The 24,940-nt window shown below is 37.3% G+C and overlaps 1 long non-coding RNA gene across 1 annotated transcript in view; it reads right to left on the bottom strand.

The window, feature by feature from the left end:
- LOC120566664 overlaps nucleotides 1-24,603 on the bottom strand; it is a 216,681-nt gene extending 192,078 nt beyond the window's left edge. The window contains exon 1 of the long non-coding RNA XR_005640443.1: nucleotides 24,510-24,603. This is a non-coding gene — a long non-coding RNA (uncharacterized LOC120566664). The remainder of the gene's footprint in view (nucleotides 1-24,509) is intronic.
- Nucleotides 24,604-24,940: the final 337 nt, after the last annotated feature.

Here is a 24,940-nt window from a genome sequence, read left to right as displayed (position 1 = left end):
TTGCACGACAAAAAGTTAATTGTGCTGCTAATAAGTGAAATGGACATCCCGAGTGTTGTTCCCGTTTTCTTGTTCTTGATTTGTTGTTTTTCTGTGTTTTAATAAATGTATGTTATCAGAATCACCTTCATTTGATTTGACATTATGGCCAAGGCAAATTGTCTTAAAAGTATTAACCAGACAAAAGTTATTTGATGTTCACTGAAGTCTGGGCTTATCTTAAACTGCTGCTTCAATGCAGTAGCCATATAAGAGCTATGTGACAATGAACAAGATTTCCTGAAACACTACAATAGGCTACTAATAATTCATTAATAGGGGCTGTTTTCTTGTACAAAATTAAATATTTTTAGTTAAATGTACAGTGTCAAGATCAATATTTGTATAGCCTGACACGGTATTTTCACAGACTAACCCGTCACGTCTCTGGCATAGACTACAGTATTTAAAATAGCATGCATATGCATTAGTTATATTCTAAAATTAATTTACAGAGCAATCCCTGCAAAGTTTTTAGGTTAACTATAGAAGAGACTAGGATTAGTGGGTGTCTGACAGGGTGGGGGGGCGTGGCATCATGATGGTGGCTGTCGATATCGTCCAACCCTTATGTATTGTAAACATATTCTGGTCATCATCATGATCATCAAATTGTCCTAGCTGTGGCTGCTGTTGGTGTCATGTTTTAAGGTCACTGTATTAACTGAGCAATTATAAAGAAGGGATTTTAAACCAAAAAATATTTACATTACTGAATCAGGGATACACCAATCCGACTTTTTCAGTCCCGATTCTGATACCTGGGCTATACTGGGATCATTCTTTTATGTAAAACGCAACATCAGGCTTGACTTAATAACTTTATTAAACAACATGTAACAAAAATATATTTACAATATTTAAAATTAAAATTCTAATGTATACTATATACTATACTTTGCCCAATACCATCCCCTTAAATCATGCTGCATTATATATTATATTCACATTTTTGCCAATATTGCATATAAAAAGCACTAATTATTCTACAATTATTATACTTATACATATATTTTCTTTGAAAATATTTGAAACATTTTTCCCAATCCTTCATTCTTCTGTCTCTCTTTATACATATACTTTATTTATTATATTATTATTATTGTGTGTGTATGTGTGTGTGTGTGTTATTGTATTGTTGCTGTTATTATATATTGCACATATATATATATATATATACACATACACTATATATCACATACATATATATACATACTACATACATACATATATTATATACATACATATATAATATACATATATATACACATACATACATATATATATATATATACATACATATATATACATATACACATATACATAACATATATATATACACACATATATATACACATATATATATATACACACACTATATATATACATACACACACACATACATATACACACACACACACACACACACACACACACACACACACACACACACACACACACACACACACACACACACACACACACACACACACACACACACACACACACACACACACACACACACACACACACACACACACACACACACACACACACACACACACACACGAGCTGCAGTAAATTATTGTCTCTATCATCACAATATAACAGCAATATTTATTTTTTCCTGGCTTTTATTTAGATTTTATTCTTCGGTGTCTTGTCAAAGCATAGTAGCAGTGAGATTTCAGTGTCAGAGTTGTCTGCCAGGCACTTGAAAAAAATAATCAATTTTGACACGGAAAATAAATAAAGAAAAATAGCTGACAGCATTTTTTGACAGATATATCAGCAACACAACGTTAGCAGAAGAGGGTAAACATTGATTCAGCCAAGAATCACACAGGCAATTATCTCATTCCTGCCTGTCATTCCTGTTGTCCAAGGCAATCCACTCTGAGGTAACGGTCTGTGTTTAACCTCACCGGGTGATCGAACGCTTCTCAGTCAGAGCACTTGAATCGGCCTCCTGTTGCCGAGGGAGATCAATACGGGGAGAATTACATCTCATCAAGCACTGATTCCTTTCTTAACGTTGATTGCAATTGGCTAGCATGTCATTTCGTTTTGTCAAGCGGGTTTGGTTTCCATAGATTTAAATTATGACCCAACAGAAACTGACCTTTGTTTTCCCGAAAGCTCCATCACTCAGACAAATCACACGCAATGTCAAATAACATGATCGTGCTCAATTACACCTGTGTGCTGAACAAAATCTTAATCTTGATTTTTCTTAATGATACAGCATTGCAATTCCACCAGGAACACTTTATGTAATAATGTGGGGGATTTGGCACTTTCTATAGCGATATAAAAGGTCAACTGTGAATAGTTTTTTTTTAATATAAATACATTCAAACAAGAATGTAACTATTACCGCCATTGTACAGCATGGCGACAGCGTTTTGCAGCTTTGTTTTTTTATTCATTTATGAATTGCAGACAAGGAGAGGTTAAAGGCATTATAGGAGCCACATACTGTATATTGATTATGGTCTTATTTATATTATTTATTGATTATTATATTGTGCACTTATATTGTAGGTGGTGGGTGTGTTCATCGTGGCTTGAGCGGAAGTGATAACATTATATTAGTTTGCTTCACCTGTTCACCTGGGTTTTTTGGGCTTTGACAGAGAGGGGGTGAGACTGGGAGCGAACACTTTGTTGACCGCCATACTAACGCACTTATTTCGAATTACATTTGGTAACTGCAGTACTAGTTGTATTTTACATGTAGGAATAAATCATTGCAATACAATCTTGAGTGCATCACAGTGCATTTATGCATCTCTCAGTGTTTAGTCCCTCGTGGTAGCACTTTGTTGGACTGCTTACAGCTGCAACATTAGTCAACAGAAAATGTCTAAATCAGAGGAGCTATGCCCGAAGAAGCTAAGCATCCTGCCATATTGGCAAAAGATTTACACATTTCTGACTGCATTCTTCAGCATATACTAGGGCTGTGCGATAAAACGATAACGATATGTATCGCAATAGACACGTAATCAATATCAATAGAAAATTCCTTCGATAAAACGTTCGATAACTTGTTTTTCTTCTTCGGAAGAAACCAGAAATTGCGAAGCAAGTTTGGTTGCATGAACAAAGGCACTCACTCTCTGGTAACCTAGCAACGTAGGGAGTGACACTCTAACAGCCAATCATGTAACAGTATCAAGTTTGGTTGCGCCACATCGCTGTCTCGTGTTGGATTCTACCATTCTACAATAACAGAACCGGTGGCGTGGAGCGATAATTGGAAAGTGAGTGCCGCAGCGAGCGAGGAAATTGTTGATAAAACAGGAAAAGTCAGTATGGCAGTTTTGGGGATTTTATAAGTCTGACCGTCGTCCCCACCAACACTACCGCAAACTTGTTTTACCACCTTAGCCGCGCTCACACTTTGGAGCACAGCCGTATTCGCCAGCAACATCCAACAACATCTGCAGCTGCTACACCGCACAAGCAGCAGACCACCATCAGCGCCTTACTAAACACTACAAAGAAATAACTGTCCAGAAGCCAGGTTACCAACCTAGCACTAAACCTGCAGAAAATAGTTCTTCTCAGGTTTCAGGTTTCTCTATGTTTATATTTAACACTTTGTACCATTTTATTACACCTTATTAAGCAGTTCTTACTTATTCTTTCTTCACTGTGATTTCAGACTTATGTTTACATTTTAATTATTTGAGTGGTTTCCATGGTTGTGTTGACATTTCTGCTTTTATAACTGAGGGGATTATAATCAGAGGAAGGTTAAGTTTAAAATAAAAATGTTTAAATTTTTCTCCTGGTCCTTATTTTAAATAGGTCATAAAAAATATCAATAATTATCGATATCGACCGATATGAAACACTTATATCGTGATACAGTTTTCAGCCATATCGCCCAGCCCTAGCATATACATCGAGAGGTTGGACATGGTGGTCGCAACCATATGCTAGCTAGCCTGCAGCAAAGATATTGGATCCCTGGGGCTAGTGCGGCTATAAGGAAGATCCTGTCAGAGTGTATTGTCTGTCGACAACTGCATGCAGCTCCAGGGCAACAGCAGATGGTGGATTTACCCCAGGACCGAGTTTCTCCAGATGAACCTCCATTCACTAGTGTTGGAGTGGATTACTTCAGACCTTTCAAAGTTAAGCTGGGGAAGGTGTATATTGAAAAAGGTATGGAGTTGTCTTCACGTGCCTTTCTATAAGAGCCATAGACATTGAAGTAGCATCGCCGTTGAACACAGATTCCTTTGTTAATGCTCTTCGACGTTTTATAGCAAGACGTGGACAAATACTGGAATTGCGCTCAGACAATAGAACCAACTTTGTTGGTGCCAAGCGTGAATCACGGGAGGGTTGGAGTATCACTCTTTAAATAGTCTATGGACTCTATGTGGGTTTTTTTCTGAGCTCAAGAAGAAAAGGACATTTTCTAATGGACTGTTTGTTCCTTAATATATATAATAAAAAAAAATAGGAGGAGAGGTTAAAGGCATTATAGGAGCCACATACTGTATGTTGATTATGGTCTTAATTATATTATTTATTGATTATTATATTGTGCACTTATATTGTAGATGGTGGGCGTGTTCATCGCAGCTTGAGCGGAAGTGATAACATATTAGTTTGCTTCACCTGTTCACCTGGGTTTTTTGGGCTTTGATAAAGAGGGGGTGAGACTGGGAGCGAACATTTCTGTTGACCGCCACACTAACGCATTTATTTCGAGTTACATTTGGTAACTGCTTTACTAGTTGTATTTTACGGTGAAGGAAGAAATCATCAGTGTTCCAGTCGATACATTCGGAAGTAGGCGGTCACGGACAAGTGGAACTACACATGGCATAGAGAGCCAAAGTCAAGCCCTTCAACTTCCGGTCCATGGGACATATCTTTCGAAAAAATATGAACGAGCGTCAACAGAGATAGATTCTATCCGAACTAAAAAATGGCATGTTCACTGCAAACTCACAGTCCTCTCTTCCTGATTTACGGCCCCCCTCTCTTGGCTTCAAATAACTCACCGTTGTCGGCTTGGGCCGCTGAACAGGCTACACGTTCTAAACAGCCGTGGCCCGCTTGCCTGGTCCTGCGGTAACGCTAGCTAGCAGTTAGCAGGGTTAGCATGGCGGCGTTAGCCAGGACTAGTAGGGATCACTTTACTGGTTGGGTCTCAATTGTTTTTGCGAGTAACCAACTCGGATACTCTAGTGTTACGGGTGAGGGAAGTAGAGGACCCAAAATGCAGAGAGAGCAGGCAGGCAGGCAGGCAAACGTTGAAGTGGAGGATTTAATAAAAACAAAAAGCGGCAGTACAAAGACTGGAAAACTTACAAAAACCAAACTGACGGGAAAAACACAGGCAAGAGCAAACTGACGCAGGCACAAACACAAGGCACAGGGAGGAAACACAAGGGCATGGCTACAAACTAAACAGGCACGGACACAAAACGATCTGACACAAGACAAGGGGAACACAGAGGCTAAATACATGAGGTGATGGGTAGATCAGAAACAGGTGAGACAACAGGTGAAGCACATCAGGGCGGGGCAGGACAATCAACAAAGGTGGGAAACAGAAAGCAAAGCTAGACATGACAAGACAGAAGACCAGGCTATCAAAATAAAACAGGAAGCAGGACAAACAGACAAAACATGACACAACCTAAATACAGACACTTGACACAACACTACAAGAGTTTAAAATGTCAACACAAAGAAAGCCCAAGGTAACTGATATCCAGCCTAAATGAGTGAAATCCAGCGGAATTTCCGTCGGCAACAGAGCAATCCCGGAAGTGGAACATCGTGGATATAGACTATGGTAATAATAATGCTCCAAAATGATGTGAAAAAGAGACGCAAAACTACCACAAAAAAGGACACAAATAGAGTACAAAGAGACGCCAAATGACCACAGAGACCTAAAACAACCCCAAAGAAAACAAAAATGACCAAAACAGACACACCATGACTACAAAGCAAAAACCCACAAAGAGACAAAATCCCTCAAAGAGACACAAAATGTACGGGGAAAGTGCATGTTTTTTTATTGAAAAATATCACATTTTACTGAGCAAGGACGCATAACTCCCCTGCAAAATGCATGCACCTAAGTCTTTCACAAACCTAGGGAAAATATTGATATCTGATCACCAGTAATGACTAGAGCAAATATACTGCATTATTTGTCAGATTCACTTTCATTGTCAATCATTACATTGTTTAACATCCTTCCTTCACCATCAATAATAATGGTTGTGATATAAAATTACATATATCGCCCACCCCTAAAACAAAACAATGATAGATAGATAGATAGATAGATAGATAGATAGATAGATAGATAGATAGATAGATAGATAGATAACCAAGTAGTGCCCATGTAAACACGTTAAACAGCTAAACATTTCCCCATCTTCTTTTAGAGTTTTTACAATGTTGCTAAATGATCCTAAATCATTGGAATAGGTTTCCTTTTGAACTATTCTGACATACATGACAGCTAGTGTGTGTCCCATAATGAGACAGCAGAACCCGGCTGTGTGAGGAGTAGGGCGATATGGACCAAAAATCATATCTGGCGATTTTTCAGCTGAATGGCGATACATCTCGGTATTTTCTACAAAGTGGACTAAAAGTTCAGTTGTTAGTCAAAGCCACATGTGAGATGTCACAAGCACTTTTATTAAAAACAGAGATTCAGTCATTAAAATAAAATGCAAACAGGGTTAGGGTTTCCAAAATGTAAATTAAAACATATTTTTTGAGTATATAGCCTGTATTAAATTTAAAAAGGCACATCTCTGAAAAGGCTCTTTCTGTTGTTTCCAACAACTATAAAAGACAAGAGGGAGTGTCGATGATGATACAAAAACTTCCTTTGATCATAAAGCTAATTGTTACTGTACAATTCTCAGCTTTATCAGCAAAGTGTGTGAACTAGATTCTTCTCACAGAGTGATGACTGACTCATATCCAGTAATTACTGTTCTTCGGTGTTTTTCGCTGTGGCACCCGCCACAACAGAACATTACCAGTGTAATCACAGGTACAAATACATATTTTCCTCTCCTACAGCTGTACAAATAACAATAAAATATGTAGGCAAATGTCAGCAGTGTGGACCTGCTCTGTCGCCTTGTTTGAAATATATTGGTATACCTTAAAATGTCGATGTACCGCATCGCTCTAGTGAGGTGGTGGTGACATCCTGAGCTGTTACTCTGCTGCGTTTAGACGGTCACATCCGGTTTGCTCAGAGCTATCAAATCTTGGCTGTGGTAGCAATTTCTGTAAATTAAACCATTTTCACCAGTCACTTTGATCTTAGAGAGAAGTCTGTCACTTGAGATTATGCATCTCTTCACTATCTACATTTTATTTGGAATAACTTAGATGTTGTTGTGTTTCTTAACCACATAATGAATTAAACTCTCTGAATAGGACTTATGTTTGCAGACGTTTCACAATATTAACTGAATATGTAAAAGGCATTTCTACCAATTCAACAGATCATTTTAGCACATGGTGTCAATTAATCAAGTATCTGGGGAATAGAAATGGCATGTGGAAGCAAACAAGCTCTTGTGAGTTAACCTTGAGAAAATTCAATAAAAGCAAAAATTGCAATAAAACTGCAATAACCTGTGAAAAGTTTGTTCTGAGCTTTTAAATTCATAGCGGTTTTCTCTCGCTGCCTTGTCAACCTTTCACAATAACCTTTTCGTCACTTTCCTGCAAATATTTTCTTTTCGACAAATCGTTGCGATAAACTCCTGGTGCCATGTTCTGCAGTGTAGCTGTTGGCAGTACAGAGAGTTTGTTCTCTCTGCATCAGACGGAGGACAATTTAAGGAAACAACGGTTTCCTGGCATGCTTGGACCCCAGCTGGGTAGATGGTTCCATTTTTTTTTTTTTTGTTTTTTTTTTTTTTCGTTAGGTTTTTTTTTTGTTTTTTGTTTTTGTTTTTTTTTTTATTTTTTTATTTTTTTTTTTTTTTTTGTTTTTGTTTTTTTTGTTTTTATATTAATTATAAATTATTTTTTTTATTTTTTTTTTTAATTTTTTTTTTTTTTTTTTTTTTTTTTTTTTTTTGTTTAAATTTAATTTTTTTTTTTTTTTTTTTTTTTTTTTTTTTTTTTTTTTTTTTTTTTTTTTTTAGTTTTTTGTGTTTTTTTTTTTGGTGTTTGAATTAGTTGGTTTTTTTTTGGGTTTTGTTTTTTATTTTTATTGGTTTTTTTTTTTTTTTTTTTTTTTGTTTTTTTTATATTTTTTTGGTTTTGTGTATAAAAGAATAAATTTTTTTAAACGTTTTTTTTTTTTGGGTTTAAACTTTTGTTTTTTTGTTTTGGTTTTTTTTTGTTTTTTTTTTTTTTTTTTCTTTGTTTTTTTTTTTTTTTTTTTTTTTTTTTTTTTTATTTTTTTTAGAAAATTTTTTTGGTTTTTTTTTTTTTAATGTTTGTGGTTGGGTTTGGTTTTTATGTTTTGGTGGGTGTTTTTTTGTGGTTGTTTTTTTGTATATTTTCTTTTTTTTTTTTTTTTTTTTTTTTTTTTTTTTTTTTTTTCTGTTTTTTTTGTTTTAAAAATTAAAAAAATAAAATATTAAATGTTTATAATTAAAAATCAAATATATTTTTTTTTTTTTTTTTTTTTTTTTTTATTTTTTTTTTTTTTTTTTTTTTTTTTTTTATTTTTTTTTTTTTTTTTTTTTTTTTTTTTTTTTTTTTTTTTTTTAATTTTTTTTTGTTTATGGTTAATGTTTTTGTTTTTTTTATATTATTTTTTGTTTTGATTTTTAATTTTATTTGGCGCTTTTTTTTTTTTTTTTTTAAGCGGATTGCACCATTTTTTAACAGGGTTATTAGGGGGAAGCGTTTGTGTGTTTGTTTGTTTTTTTTTGGTTCTTTTTCTCTTTTTTATTTGTTTTTTTTTTTTCTTTTTTGTTTTTTTATTATATATTTTTTTTTGTTTTTTTTTTTTTTTTTTTTGGTTTTTATTTATGATTAAATTTTATTTATTTCTAAATTATTTTTTTTTTTTTTAGTTTAAATTTTTTTTTTAATTTTTAATTTTTATAATTTTTTTTATTGTTTAGTGTTTTTTTTTTTTTTTTTTGTTTTTTGTTTTTTGTGTTTTTTTTGTTTTTTTTTGTTTGTTTTTTTTAGAGGTGGGTGTAATGTGGTTTTGGGTGGTTGTTGTTTTAGTTTTTTTTTTGTTTTTTTTTTTTTTAGGTTTTGTTATTTTTTTTTGTATTTTAAAAAGAAAAAAAGAAAAAAAATGTTAAATATTTTTTTTTTTTTGTTTTTATTTTTTTTTTATTTTTTTATTTTTTTTTGTTTTTTTTTTTTTTTTTTCTAATTTTTTTTTTTTATGTTTTCTTTTTATTTAATTTTTATTTTTATAAAAAGTAGGTTGGGCTTTGTTTTTTGTTTGTTTGTTGGGGTGGGTTGTGTAGGTGTTTTTATTTTTGTAGGTTTTAAGGTGGTTGTTTTTTTTCACCTTCCTTTTTTTTTTTTTTTTTTTTTTTTTTTTTTTCTCTTTTTTTTTTTTTTTTTTTCTTTAAAAAAAAAAAAGGGTTGGATTAACAAAAATTAATATTAAAAAAAAACATTTTTTTTGGTTTTTGTTTCTTTTTGTTTTCTTTAATTTTTTTTTTTTTTTCTTTTTTACTTTTGTTTTTTTTTTTTTTGTTTTTTTAAAAAATAATTATTTTTTTTGTAAAATAATTTGTATGTGGGTGGGTGTTTTTGTTTATTTTATTATATTATGGTGGGGGCGCGCTTTTTTGTTGCTTTTTTTTTATTTTTTTTAATGGTTGGTTGGGGGTATTTAGGGGGGTTTAAAGGGGGGGCTTTCTTTGGGCAGCCTGGTGTTGTTGTTGTTGTGGAACACGTGTTCGACGCACGCTGCCCTAGAGTCAATTACCAGCAGAGTGAGCAGACCTCATCCAGTGCCTAAGGAAGGAGCTGTTCCTTGGAGAAAACGGTAAGGATTAAATTCTTATAGGTCGTATATATTTAATGAAAAACGTATGACATTTTACTGCCAACTTCGAGAAAAAACATGAACAGGCGACATGACGTTCGGCTACTTTGGATATTGATAGCTGTCGTGTCATGCTGTCATGTCACAATAATTAAGCTAGAATTTTGCAATCACAGACCGTGGATCTGAGACTTTTATTATTTGTTTGTGTGTCTATATTTGAGAGGGTTGTCAACTCAATGCAGAGAAAGAAGTTGTAGTTAAAAGAGACCACCGCACCATATAGGCTAGAAGGACTGGCTTTGCTTTGCTAGCATCGTTGCTAGGGTTGGTACAGAGTAGACCCGGTGCTAATATGGCACCTGTGCCTTAACGAACGTATCTACTGGACCGAATAGCAACGCGATTTCTGTACCTCATTTCGCGCCACTGATATGCCTGCGTTGCTCTCTGATGCTCCAAAATGAATGTTAGAATAACAGAAACATTGCAGCATGTGACGCTTAGTTAACATTACACTCGTCAGCAGCTAACGTTAGCCTACCATTAGCTAGCAGATGGATTAAACACGATTAAAATGCTGACAGCTAAACGGGTGTAAAGTGTGATTTATTTCCCTGTATAGGATCCAACAGCAGTATGTTAAGCAGTGTTGCTGCCGCCCGTTTAGCTACTTGTCTGAAGAACAACACAGACGGTGCGTCGCGGTGCATTCAAAGTTGTTGTAAATACCACTTTTGCCATGGTGGTTGTTTTTGTCATTCAACAGCAATTTACTAGTGAAATAAGTTATTGTTATAAGTTATAGTTATTACATTATTATTAAATCATTTAATTTTGACCATATGGCCTAAAGTTGTTTTCCCCCCTTAATTAGGTTTTGTCAACAAACAAAACAAACCAAAAATACATGTTTCAGGACAGTTTTTGGGAAGATGATTGAAACTTTTTAGCCTTGTATCACTTACAATGCACTGAATTATTAGCTGATTTATAAAACAAATGACTTGAAGAAGATACTATACAAAAATACTAACTTAACCTTGTATTTTCCCCCTTTTTAGTCATTAAGTCTGATGGCTGAAAAGAAAACCACCCCTTTATGGCAGCGCTTAGGCCTGTCACGATAACAAATTTTGCTGGACGATAAATTGTCCCAGAAATTATTGCGGATAAACGATAATATTGTCATCGAGAGACCATTTGCATCTAATATAATGATAATGGCATAATAATACAGGTACACCTTTTCAAAGATCAATACACTTTTATTTCTAAATAATATTTAACACTGGAACTGGAAGACATTTTAAATATCCAGAACATGTCTTTGATCTCCTTTGGTATGTCGTCTTTCACGCTGATGTACAGTTGTGGAATTGCCGTTTATGACACGTAGTTCTCAGACTACAGACTCTGTACTACATTTTACAATTATTTAACTCTAAATATTAAATTTAAATAATATATAATTAATAAATTAAATCTATCTGTATGGCTATCTGCCACATGGCGAGTAAATGTACCAAAATAGTTCTGTTTTTCAGTCTTCATTTTGGCGAAGGGGCGCGCTTCTGCTCCTCTTCAGGTCGGAGCTTCGTGGGCGGGCGGACACACACACACACACACACAAACAAAAACAACAACACACACACACAAAACACACACACACACACACACACACACACACACACACACACACACACACAAAACACACACACACACACACACACACACACACACACACACACAACAGGTGCAACTCTGACATACTTTCCACACTCCGTGTCCGCGGACAGCTGTAGGCTTGTACCGTAATGTTCTGTGCATTGTCGGAAACATGCAGCCACTTTCCTGAAACCGCTATCGAGACTGACCAGCGGCGGTTATGTCCGAGCCCGTCTCCACAGTCTCCACTGCAGGTTGTCAGCTGTGTGGTTTGGATTGAAAGGGAGAAACGAGACGCCAAATAACACGGTGGATATCGCTCATATAGGCCTACTTTCTTTTGACGGCGCCTTAACTGCAAAGTGCTGCGGGAAACCCTGCTCCAACTCTCAACTAGCGTTTGTCTGTCTCTGTCTCTCTGTCCGCAGTCCCGCCCCCACAAAGACCATGCGACTGACAAGAGGGTTCACCCCTCGTTACGCTTAAGGAACCGAGAGTGGTCCTCCAGTCTCTTTGGTAGAGAGAGACGAGGAAAACAAACAAGCATGCAAATGGAAATTATCGCGCGGAAAAATTATCGAGCTCATTTTTTTATCGTGGCGATAACTCGATTTATTGACTATCGCGACAGGCCTAGGCAGCGCTTCACCCAGCCAACACCAAAACAAAGAAATGCTGCTGGTTGCTACTGTGTGTCAGCACTACTATTGTTAAAATGGTCAATTTATTTTATTGTTCTCAACTGTTTGATAAATGCTGCTAAGTGCACTAAACTTTATCTTTTAATTGAAAAGTTTATTCGACAAATACTTTCTTTCTTCTTACCCGTTTTGTTTATTTATACAATATATGTTTTTACATTATACATGTTTAATGTAAGTATACAAGTGCAGATTGGTGTTCAAGTGTTCAATAAATGTTTTTGTTGAGAAATTTTGTACTATTAGTACTTATTAGTGTTAAATTGTATCTTTCAAATAGAGGTTAAAAACAAGCAAATATCGGCCAAAAATAATCGGCAGCATATATCGGCCATCGGCCGACCCTGATTTCAAAAGATCGGCATCGGCCTGAGAAAACCCATATCGGTCGACCTCTAATCATAACGGTTTCATTCAGGATGGAAGCACACTTTTTATATCTTTTAATAAAGAGAGAGGACGATAAAAGGCCTGAGCCCTTTTATCTAAAACACATGAGTAGCCTAAACAACACAACATATTGCTGAGTAAGGCTCTGTTCCGAGGCTGCATTTTAAATTATTTGTGTCATTACAAATCTCAAACAACTCAATGTTACAACTGCTCTCTATAAAAAAAAGGGGAAGACAGCTCAGAGCCAACACTACGTAGACGTGTTGAAAACGGGGAAGAAACGTCATGTATCAACATCCGTAGTCTAGTCTATATATAGTATGTATGTAGCGCACCACAGAAGTTCACACATCTTGAGAGCAACTTTGGCAAACTTAGAAACTTTTTTATCCTTAAATCGAAAAATATGCACAATAGCTGCAATATATATGTTTGAATATGAAACATGAATTTCCTTAAACAAAAAGTGATTTATAAATATATACAGTGTTGATACTGTATATTTATACAAAAATATATGTATAAAAGAAGAAGGTGTAGTGGATGAGATTGTGCATCAGACACCTTTTTCCTCTCCCCTTAAGAATGTTAGGAACACAATCAATACAGGAATCAGAAACCAATCATCATCAACCAAACTATTTTATATTCACTGGTCCTGTTTAGGAGTCTGGTATGAGCATTGTGGTAGATCAATAATATTACCAAGCCAGCCTTCATTAATTGGAACCACCAGCTCCCCACGATATCCCATTACAACAGACAGGTTGGGGTTGCCAGGTCAGAGTATAAGAAAACTCACATCCGTAATTTATGGCGCTCTTACCTCACATAATCCATACATATAAGATGTAAAGTTATGAAGCTGCAGAACCCCTACCCATTTGCAGCCAATGTGGACTTGCACAATGCTACTTAAATCACACATAGCTCCCAGCACCTTGCTGACTGAACTATAGAGGAGGCAGAGGAGTCAGTTTTCATTTGAATTCCGTCCGCCTTCTCCTCTTGGTAGATTTAAGGGGGGGGGGTGAAAAAAAAGAGACCATGGGCATTAACTACCTGAACTAGTGATCCTCCTTAAAAGCCCACACAACCTCTGCTTTTTCCTCGCACAGCAGTAAATTGCAAAGGAATGTTACCCCAGCACCAGATCAATAAAACTTCTTTGCAATTTAACAAGTACAGATGTTAGCAATTCTATTAGGTATGCCCTGCTACATTTTAAGTGAGATAACCATGAATGTTTGTACATGTATGTGTGTGTATGTGCTGGCGTTTCAGGAAAGTGTCTTCTGTACAGAGCCTGTAATCTCAGGCATCAAACATGTGATCCCCTCTATCTGTGAGATTATAGGATCTTAATCACTGTGAAGATTAACCTTATCAGAAATCGCATTTCTTCACACAGTTTCAATTATAAAGGACAAACTCAGGAGTTGGGAGTAGGGTGGCACTAAAGATAGAAACAGATGATTGGTCCAAGTAAATAGAGATGCCTGCTGGCTATTTTACAGCTTTGTTAACATCTTTATCTAAAAATCATCTATAAAAAGATGAACATCGCTAAGTTTGAGGATTGGGGAACTTTCATCTCCATGTTTTTTGTGTTGGGCTGATTTCACATCAAAGCCATTATTACGTGGTTACACCAGACAAATATTTCACTAAGTGAGAAACACAGCTGCACAGTATCTTCAGGATTTGTTTATGGTCACAGTTTTGCAGTGTTACTCACGGTTGCCATTTACAATAGGTTTCTATTAGGGGTGCAACGGATCACAAAACTCACAGTTCGGATACATTTTCGATGCAAGATGTCTCCCACTGAAAAGTCCTCTCTGTGTTGTTTTAGGTATTTAAATCAATCAATTATATATATATATATATATATATATATATATATATATATATATATATATTATATCATTATATTTATATTATTAGATTTATATATATTTCTCATTTTTCTTGTAAGGAGACGGTGTTTCTGTAATTTCAGTTCGGTTACAGTTTTCCCATGAACCGTATAGCTTTGGGTAAGGCTATGCCAGTGATGGCCTATGAATGTTAGCTTAATAAAAAAATGGCATGGTTTTTCCTGCATAGAGAAAATTTTGGCACCCCCCAAAGAGGTTTTAGCCAGCGGCAAAAGAAAAATCATGAGCACCAAAATGTCAGATTTTCAGCTGCCAGCCTCCCCTCTCATCCAATAATGATCATCGACTGCTGCCTGTCTGCGCGGCGGGGTGCGCTGCCATCTATCAGTATTCAATTGAGACAGTTTTATAACGTCAAAACGTCTCGTAGTAGTGTTAAATACTTTTCCCCATGTTTGTTTTAACACCTGATGCGAGCTGTTTCGAGTGCTTTAGAGGCACTGCCCTGACTCCCTGAATAAACTGCAGAGACGCTGTCTCGCTCTGCCTCTCTGCTGAGCCCCGTTCAAGTAACAGCAGCAGTTAAACTGTATTTCACACTAGGATGGTTACATTTGCAATTAATCCGCGGTTCACATGCACCGTGAACCGTAGCGGCGGTCCGTTACACTACTGTAAGCCTATAGGCTATTCAACATCACTGACAATTTTTTGATCAATATTTCAAAATAGAGAAAATTACACTTCATCAACCTTTTGTATTCATAACACTATTGTATACATTAGCTACAACAGTAATAACTAAGGAGCAAAATGTGCTTCTTGGGGGGAAAAAAAAAGATACAGTTATGCCCTATTCATGCTAATCAAATGAACTGGACTTTGTGGTCAATTGTAGTCGGACGCGAAAGCCCCCTTCCCTTACTGCATTATGTTTAAAAAAAAAAGTAAATAAATGAAGACATTTTCACCATAGATTTGTGCCTGAAAAAGTCTGAAATGCTTAAGATTTTCTGAGGGAGGACCCCCACATCCCCCTGCTTCATATGTCCCCCCAAAGGCCCATTCTGAGCCAGGAAAACCCCTATATGGTTACAGTCTACAGATGTTCGTCACAGATGCTTCTTTTGTTTGCAGTTAGGGCTGAATGCTGAACAGTGTTTCCCACAGATGTTCTATAGATATGAATGGTGATGACACACCCACAAAGCATAGTAAACGAGACAGGGTCCGTCTTTTAAGATAGGTCATGTGGGTTGCCGACATCACTGCAGACCCGTGGTGCACTGAGGACAGTCAGCCTTGTTGACAGCCGTCCCTCCCCGCAGGGAGAAAGGGCTCTGCGAGCTTCAAGTCCAAGCGAGGGGTGCTGTAAAGCTCACGGGCGGAGCCGCCAGCCACCTTCTTTCCGAGCCTTTCCAAGCCGACCTAGAGCCAGTAGCGGCGTATCGCCACAGAGGAAATGCGGGGAACTGCCACCCGTTGAAGTGTCAAAATGTTTTCGGTTCATTATGAAACTGTGGCAGGCTGCATTTGACTGTGGTCAAATACATTACTGAAACTCATGCCAATGGATTTTCTGATCGCCAGAGAGTCTATCTAATCTTTATAAAAAAGGACCAAATACCTGTAGTCAAATCTTTGTATTGAACAACAAAATCTGATTTGTAGCCAAAGAATCTGATTTTGGGTGCAGCCCTATTTTCAGTTGTGCAAAGTCTTTCTATGTCTGAAGCTTGCACATTACCTTATAAACATATTTTCATTAAAAACAATTTACATATTGCTTTAAGTGGTTGTCTGTTTTAAATACAGCAATGATGTACAATTAAAGTGAAAAGGCACCCATTTTACAAATCAAAGTGCGTTTACAGGTTTAAAGGACTACCACATACGGTTGGTCGGATGGATGATGTCAGCCTGGCCAACAACTATCGTGATGTCATGACAGACATAGTGATGCCTCTCTCTGTAAATATTACAGCCTTGTTTCACCTCATCTTACACGAGAGGAATTAGGCTACATCTTTAAATGGTTTGCTTTGTGAAAGTTTATATCAACTTCCTCCTCATATAAAAACATACCAAAGCATCTATTCATAAAATCTCCTACATGATTGAATACTAAGACGATAAATCTAAAATCATGTTAGGAACCTCATGTATAACATGAGTGCAGCTCTAAGATATCTGAAGAGGTTCCAAGGGGTAGATCAGTAATTCAATTAGACTCAATGAAACGCCCACAGCATTCCTCACAGGGACTGCTGGATGCCTTCCATCCATTCTTCTACACTTTCATTAGATTCAGTTGTTGTAAATTAGATTCTTGCTCAGTGGATTCAAATCAGTCGCACTGGGAATGTTGAAAATTGCTGTAAAAAAGGTCAGCAGGCATCCTTTCCACCAATGACCTCACCGAGGGCAGATTTGGGGTAGGATTGGATCAGAATTGGCATGCAGTACTGTGGAGCACATTTTAAAGTTGGCATGTAAACATTATCAAATGAGGGGAGACAGAGGAATGGGCTCACTAAGCCCCGTCTGACAGCATTATCATGGTCATTGGTAACATTGCAGGGCACTATGTAAACAGCTTTCTCTCCCAGACGCCAATAAATCCAGAGCCATTACAGACAGGAGTGAGGCATCTTGTTTGCCTGCTAACAGAAAGTTTCTATAGAGAAGCTGAACCGCACACAAACGCTCTCATGTATGCAATCACACATGCTGGTTGTACAAAAACACACACACACACACACACACGCACACGCACACGCACACACACGGATATCTGCCTCTGTTGCTAGGATACCAGTTCTTCTGGCTCCTAAGTAAATCAGGGTGACTGGTGGCAGAGACGGCTGTGAAAAATTAACACAAGCTGTGGTAACAAAGTAAAAGTACCTTCCAACTAAATGCAAAAGGAGACCACGTTCAATCTGCTGGGTTCAGTTTAAAAGGATATGTTCAACGTTTTTCAAGTCAGGTGCCCACATGAACATTGAAGCAGGTTTTAAGGCATCAGCAGTCTGAGTTAGACAAATCAAGTGGATATCTTCTGACGTTACAACTGTTTGAGTTGGAAATTGGCTCTTTCAAGGAAACATTGTCCGGGAAAACACAAAGGGGGTTTTCTACTAAAAAGACTGGCTTTAGTCCTGTATTATTTACATTGGTGCTTTTGCCAGTATTAAAAAGGGAAACGTTGGCTACTTAAATAAAATCAATATATTTAAGTAGCAATACCACAGAAAAACTCCATTTCAAGTAAAAGTCCTGCATTGAAAATTTCACTTAAGTAAAAGTACAGAAGTATCAGCAACAAAATGTACTTACAAGTATCAAAAGTAAAAGTACTTATCATGCAGAGTGGCTACTGTCAGCTTCATATTACTGGATCATTATTGTGGTTGTATTAATATGTAAGCGGTACATTCATTTTGTAGCCGATGGGGGAAGTTCATTTTAAGAACTTCATATACTTTTGGCAGTTTAATCTGTTACAATTTATCATATCATACATATTTTGTAAACTGATCATATGTGTAGTATATAAAATCATTTGTAAATTAACAAGTTACTAACTATAGCTCCTTCATAAACGTAGTGAAGTGAAAATTATAATAACTCTCTGCAGGGGCATCGGACTGGGGGGTAAAAACAATACTGATTACCATGGCCCAAGGGGAGAGAGGGCCCTTGAAAAGTCTGGAATATATTTATTTCACCTGGATATTTTCATTTCCTAATTAAATTTCATAATGCATGTCAGATGAAATGGAAATGTAGTGTATTGGCTGAATAACTTGGTTGATTGACAGACTACATTTTGTATAAAAAAAAAAAAAAAAAAAAGACTATCTAAGGTCTCACCCACCCCTTGCTAATGCGCAAACTTCTGCTGTAGAAATTTCTTTCTCAAAGAAAGCCAAATCATGCTACCAAAAAGAAAGGAAAGACAGGAGAAGGAGAGAAAACAAAATGAGGGGAAATAATTGGTAACTGACTTATTTTCAAAGAAAGGTGAGCACAAACTAGAAAACAAAATCCATGGTGCTGAATTACTTGAATATCTCCGCGACCGTTAGCACTAAAAACGAACTGAGACAACACATTGAAAGAACAGAACATACACTTTCAAATGATAATTTGGTTATACATGTAATCTGAGGTAAAGGCTAAATAAATAAACTACACTAACAATGCTGTTTGCATACAACACACCATTGTAATAGCCTAATTTAAAACGTCAACATTCAATTTTAAATTAATAGGCTATAATGTCTATAATTAGCAATAATAGGCTAATCCGTGTCATAGGTAGCTTGGTAGCTCATCGGTAGATACGTATCATGTCAACATTATAGTTATGTCAGATTTAGTAGAAACATTGTGAAACACATGGCCCTCAGTTTCAGAAACTGTCACACCAGGGAGGGGAGTAGCGACAGACCCCTCATCCTCCTCTTTGGATTTGAGGAACATGTTGAGGAACATGGGGGCCCATCAGGACTGCTTATGCATAGGGCCCAGGGTCTTGTGCTACGCCCCTGACTCTCTGAAATGTAGTGAAATAGAAATATAAAGTAGTCTAAAATGGAAATATTTAAGTACCTCAAATTTGTACAGTACTTGAGTAAATTTAGGGACCTTAGGGGCCATTCACACGGAAACGTTTTTTTGTGCAAACGCACGTTTTGCGTTGTTTGGGCCGACCGTCCAAACGAATCCTGTGAACGCACTGCCTGAAAACGCACTTTTTGAAACCTGGTCTCAGGGTGAAAAAATCCGAAAAGGGCTCTCGTTTGGACGGTGAATACGAATCCGTATCGATGATGTCGTCGCCACACCCCTCTTTTACACCCTCTCTTACCCGCGGCCTCTGATTCACACAACTGCGTTAAAGCTAAGCCAGCACATCCCATCTCTATGGTCAAACCAGCTCACTTCATCTAAATACTGTCTCTCTGCTCCCTGACCCTTCCCTCTGGATTCTACACAAGATATATTGCTAACGTTATGTAGCTAACGTTAAACATCGCTAAAGTAGCTGACCGCTCCAGCAGCAAAGTAACGTTAGCTGCTATGGCTATCTGTTTATAAAGTGGAAGTACACAACTTATCAACTAGCTAGCTAATCTGTCTGCTTATAAAGTCCTTGAACGGATTATAGTAACTTTTACCACGGCTTATTGTAGAACGGCTACTGCAAGAAAAACGTATAGATTATCAAAAAGACATCATTCATGGATCATTGATGTTTGTTTGACTGCCGATGTTAGAGCTAGCTAACGTTAGCGCGCTAGCGTTAGCTCGCTGCTAGTGAAAAGTGAAAAGCAATCCAACAGCACATTATACAATGTAAACAAAGACACGTTTTCTTGCGGCGGCCTTTATAAAATGAGCAGTGGTGAAAGTTATTATAGTCACGGATGTATTAAGAGAACGTTATAATCTGGTCATGTTATGATGGGAAGTGGAAGTGACTATGCTCTTCTTCTCCGTTTTTTTTGGTGAATTTCTGTAGCAGAAACAGCGCCACCTATAGGCCTGGAATATGAAGTAGCGTATTGAGTCATTTACAAATGGATTCGTTTGGACGCAACTATTCTTGAAACGAATCCAGGGAAGACGGGTAAAAGAAAGATTGTTTTGGTACGTGTTGACGTGGCCTTAGTTACGTTCCACCACTGGAAAATGAGCAAGTAAAACTGTGAAATCATCTTTTAATGAGGCGGTGGTTGTGTTGTACTCGACTTGTAAAATACAAAAATGCAAACAGATACACTTGTCTCTCTGTCCTGGTGTCTGCTGCTTGTGACCCGTGTCCACTCTCCCCACACCTCCATCGTCGTACTGTTATTGAGCAATTATGGCCATCGATTTTCTCTCTCGGCTCAGCACACCTCTGTATGACAGCTGGCCTTTGTAAGTGGCCTCTCTGGACTCCTGACTGCTGCGCTGTGGCCACGCTTTTTTAACACGTGTGGCCAATTGAACGCGCTTTTCCTGCCCTGTCGCCTGAAGGTGTACAGTAAAGCTCTTTGAAACTAGCATAACTTCTCATCCGGTGTACTTTTTTTTTTATACACAATCCACACTGTACCAAAAATAGTAAAAAAAAAAATTATTATATGATCATTGCTGAAATTTTCACTTATCCTCAAAATGTTAACCCACCTACGTCCTATCACATCAAATGACAACACGTCAAAACAAATTATTCAGAGTAGCTCCACCTTCAGCTGTTCCCAGGATCCTTGCAGTTCTCAATGAATATGCCACACTGACTGCTATGTTTGACAATCCAAGGCCAATTCATATTTGCAAAGTCTGCAAAGCTGCTTTCATGCATAGAAACAGCTTTTTGTTTCATTTAGGCATTATCTTTTGAAACTGACAGTGAGCTCCCAGGGATTTGAAGTCTAAGTTAAAACATATCATATAAACATAGTTTGTGTTGAAGCTCATGTTATGCAAACAGTAACTGGACGTCCTTTTCTGACTTCTGCAACGTATTGTTGTCTTAGCATGCCCACTCATCTTTACACACTTTCCCCTATATCACTTTACATTACATTGATGCATTTTAGCACAAAATTGAACTGAACCTCCCACTCCTACCAAGTGATTTACTCAGCAAGAACAAACAGCAAGAAAATGCAATGCAATTAACAGACCGCGACTCAGGCTATTAGCATAAAGCAGTGTGAAACAGCTTGATACTATTACTATAAAGTGGTGGCGTTTTACAAAACAAGTTAGCCCAAAATTCTGCTTCCTTCATTGTGTGAATGTGTGATCAATACAGGTCAGCAGCACTGTTATCTGTACGCATAATTGTCAACACATAACTGCGGCAGCAACAGAATGACACAAATAATGACTTAACTAGCAGAAATGATTTTCTAAATAGATGGATGTAATCAAGGACTGATAAAACAATGAATGCACATGTGTAATGACAGAGATTCAGCATTGAAACGAAAGAGAAAACAGCAAATCCACCTGATATGCAGCAGCAGGCAAAGTTATGTCAGCTATGCAGCACAAGATTATTACCTTACACATAATTCTTTTTTACTTCACAAGAATTCAGGCAGACAATCTTTTCCTGTGAAATGCTATGTGGCCTTGAGAAACCTCAGATGACCATCAGTAAATCCATACAAGGTGGTTCAGCAGTATAAAGTGTAGAGCATAAGCTCAGTAGTTTAGCTGTGATTATGATATAAAGAATAGTAAAAGCAAGCTGTCACATAAATGTTACCTTGGGTAGAATATTTCTACAATGCTAAGCTGTAAAATGAACATGAGCCTATACGAGCAAAAAGTAGAGATGCATGATTGACCGACTGGTGACCGGAATTGGCCGATTTTCACCTGATCGGCCATGACCGGTGACCGGCCGGTCAGTCTGACATATGCTGATTTTATGCCGGTCAAATTCACTTGGGCGCCGCATGATTAACATTGTGCAACATCAGCATCACACATGCAGGGTTTCAGCTATATGCATGTAGCAGCGGCGCGCCATCAGCTGTTCATGAAATGTCATAAAGTCGTAATTATACACGGCCCTGCAGAGTCGTTCTCTCTCTCTCTCTCCCCCCCTCTCTCTCTCTCTCTACAACTGGAACATGAAAACCGCCCTCACGCGGGTCCTGTGAAATATGACAGCTACAGTTTATCGGAAAATAGTGTTGGGCATACTGACTTTGATGAAAATACTGTTTATCAGACCCCAGATGAGACAAGAAGCTAACGTTAGCCAACGCTGCGGTCCCTCTGCCTCTGACGCCCCGCTGCAGGAGATGCTGTATTCCTCCGACACGTATTAACGTTACGGTTTAAAAATGCTTTCCAGGTTAGTGGGGATGAATACCGCTCAAAACAAACATTAAAAACGTAGTAATCTTCCCTCAGTGTTTAGTTTTGTTGCTAAACTGTGTGTAAAATGAGCGGTGACGTTAAATCATCTGTTTCAGGTACCGTCTATTTGCTGGATTGTTCCGAGGTAACCGTCGGTAGCTAACGTTAGCAGATAAGCCCGTTGACAGCAACGGTAGTGTTCATATTTATGCACAATGACAAATAAAGCAAACTTGCTAAAAAAGGAACTACACACGGTTTTCAGGTAACGTTACTGTTGATGTTCAAACAGGCCTGTGTGTGTGTTTTGAGAATTATCTTTATACTGCAAGGCTATATTTATTTTATTTTTTATTTGTTTGTTATTCATATATTTTATTGCCATTACCTGTTTTCATACACAGAAGTTTAGTTTGCTAAATATATCAAATTTTTTTAGTTGGATATTGGATGTGAAAAGAAGGAAATGGTTCTTCCATAACATTGCACTTTAGATGTGTGTGAATTTCCCACACCAGGAGTAATTTATATAGTTCTATTTTATAGCGATCGATTATCTGTTCAAAAAAATGATCTATGTTCTATGCAAAATGTTCTATTAAAGAAAAGATAGAAAATAAATATTTGTGTGTGCTTTAGAGTGGTTAGAAAAAATTTAAATCGGAATCGGCGAAAATCGGTATCGGCAGGTCAAACTCAATGGAAAATCGGAATCGGCCTAGAAAATTTTAGTCTGTGCATCTCTAGCAAAAAGTCATGCCAAGTTTCCCCTTAATAGGGCTGGGCAACATGGCCGAAATAAATACCAATATTAATAGGACTCTTTTTCTAAAATTGATATTTGTAAGGCAAATGTGCAGAAGATCTCTTAAAATAATCACACTGATGTTCTATACTACATGGAACTATTTTTTGTATTATAATTTGCTTGAAACTTGAGATCATTGAAAGAATACTAATCCACCAAAAGTTGACATTATGAAAATAATGATTTAACCCATCCCAAGCGTGCAAATGGATTAAATCTCAATTATTATATGTAAATCCATGTGGTGATTTTCTGGAAAATCAATTGCGAAACAGTTTATGAAAAAAAAAATATGTGACCTAGAAAAAAAAAAAAATGTATTGTTTTTTGGAATGTATTGTTATATTGCCTAACCCTACAATACAGCCAGTATTAGAGGGCTTTAAGTTAATGAGCTATGAGCAAGACAATAGTTAACCCTTGTGTTGTCCTTCGGGTCCCAGTGACCAGAAGGACAACACAAGGATTATGTACTTCAGTTTACTTTGTTGAGAATTGCTCTCTAAACAAGGGTTAATACAGCACCTTAGTTCTTGTTTGTACAGCATTTTGGTCAGCTTAAACTGTGTTTAAATGTGTTCTAGAAATAAACTTTACTTACTTACTTTAAAAGAAACAGGGTTTAGAGAGCAATTCTCAACAAAGTAAACGGAAGTACATAATTGTGTTGTCCTTCGGGTCACTGGGACCCGAAGGACAACACAAGGGTTAAGTTTACATCCCTACAGCCAACTAAACAGCCTACACAATGCCTTAACGTTAGTTTGTTCAGGTCATCATAACACACACACACACACACACACACACACACACACACACACACACACACACACACACACACACAAAGCCTAATCAAACATGAGTATATTTCACCACTTTATAAATCCAAATGTAACCAGCATGAAAGCATCATTATGCAATTGCCAAACAACAACCACAAAGCACACAACACAGATTGATAGATCAAGCAGAGAAAAATATCAGCTAGCAACCAACAACCAGGAGCAGATTTGCGTCAAAACAAGCCAACAGCAGTTAGCATTGCAGCCATATTGACAGTAGCCTTAGCTACGTTACATAGGCAGCTATTAAACACGCTACTAGCATATAGTGACTCACAATAAACATGCTAGCAAAAGTAGCTAAAAGCTTACCTGTAGGCTATAGGCCTATATGGAGTGATGTTGTGGTAGTCGCAGGTGCATCTTGCTGGACAGGAGTCGGTGCTGTTCCCAAAGCTCCCATAGTAGGACAGGAAACCACTCCGGTAGAAGTGCGCAGTTTGATGGCTAGCCGCCCGCCGAGGGAATCGACGTTACAGGTAAAACATAGGCCTAGCTACCTACTTATTTCCTCCATAAAATCGTCCAGAACCAGAAGCAACATGAAGGGGCTGTTGGCAGGTGAACTTAATTAGTTGTACTAAATCAAAGCGGTTGGAGGGGCGTCGATTTAAATACACCGCCATGTTCACAAATCCGGCCTGGCTGGGTGTGGTGCTGGCGATATATTTTCTTCCCGCTATGGCCACGCCAAGACCCGCCCTTCAATAGCATTCACACACTACTATTGGCCAGGCGTCCAT

This window comes from Perca fluviatilis, chromosome 10 (genome assembly GCF_010015445.1).
Source record: "Perca fluviatilis chromosome 10, GENO_Pfluv_1.0, whole genome shotgun sequence".
Lineage (NCBI taxonomy): Eukaryota > Metazoa > Chordata > Actinopteri > Perciformes > Percidae > Perca > Perca fluviatilis.
This window is presented reverse-complemented; position numbering and strand designations above follow the sequence as displayed.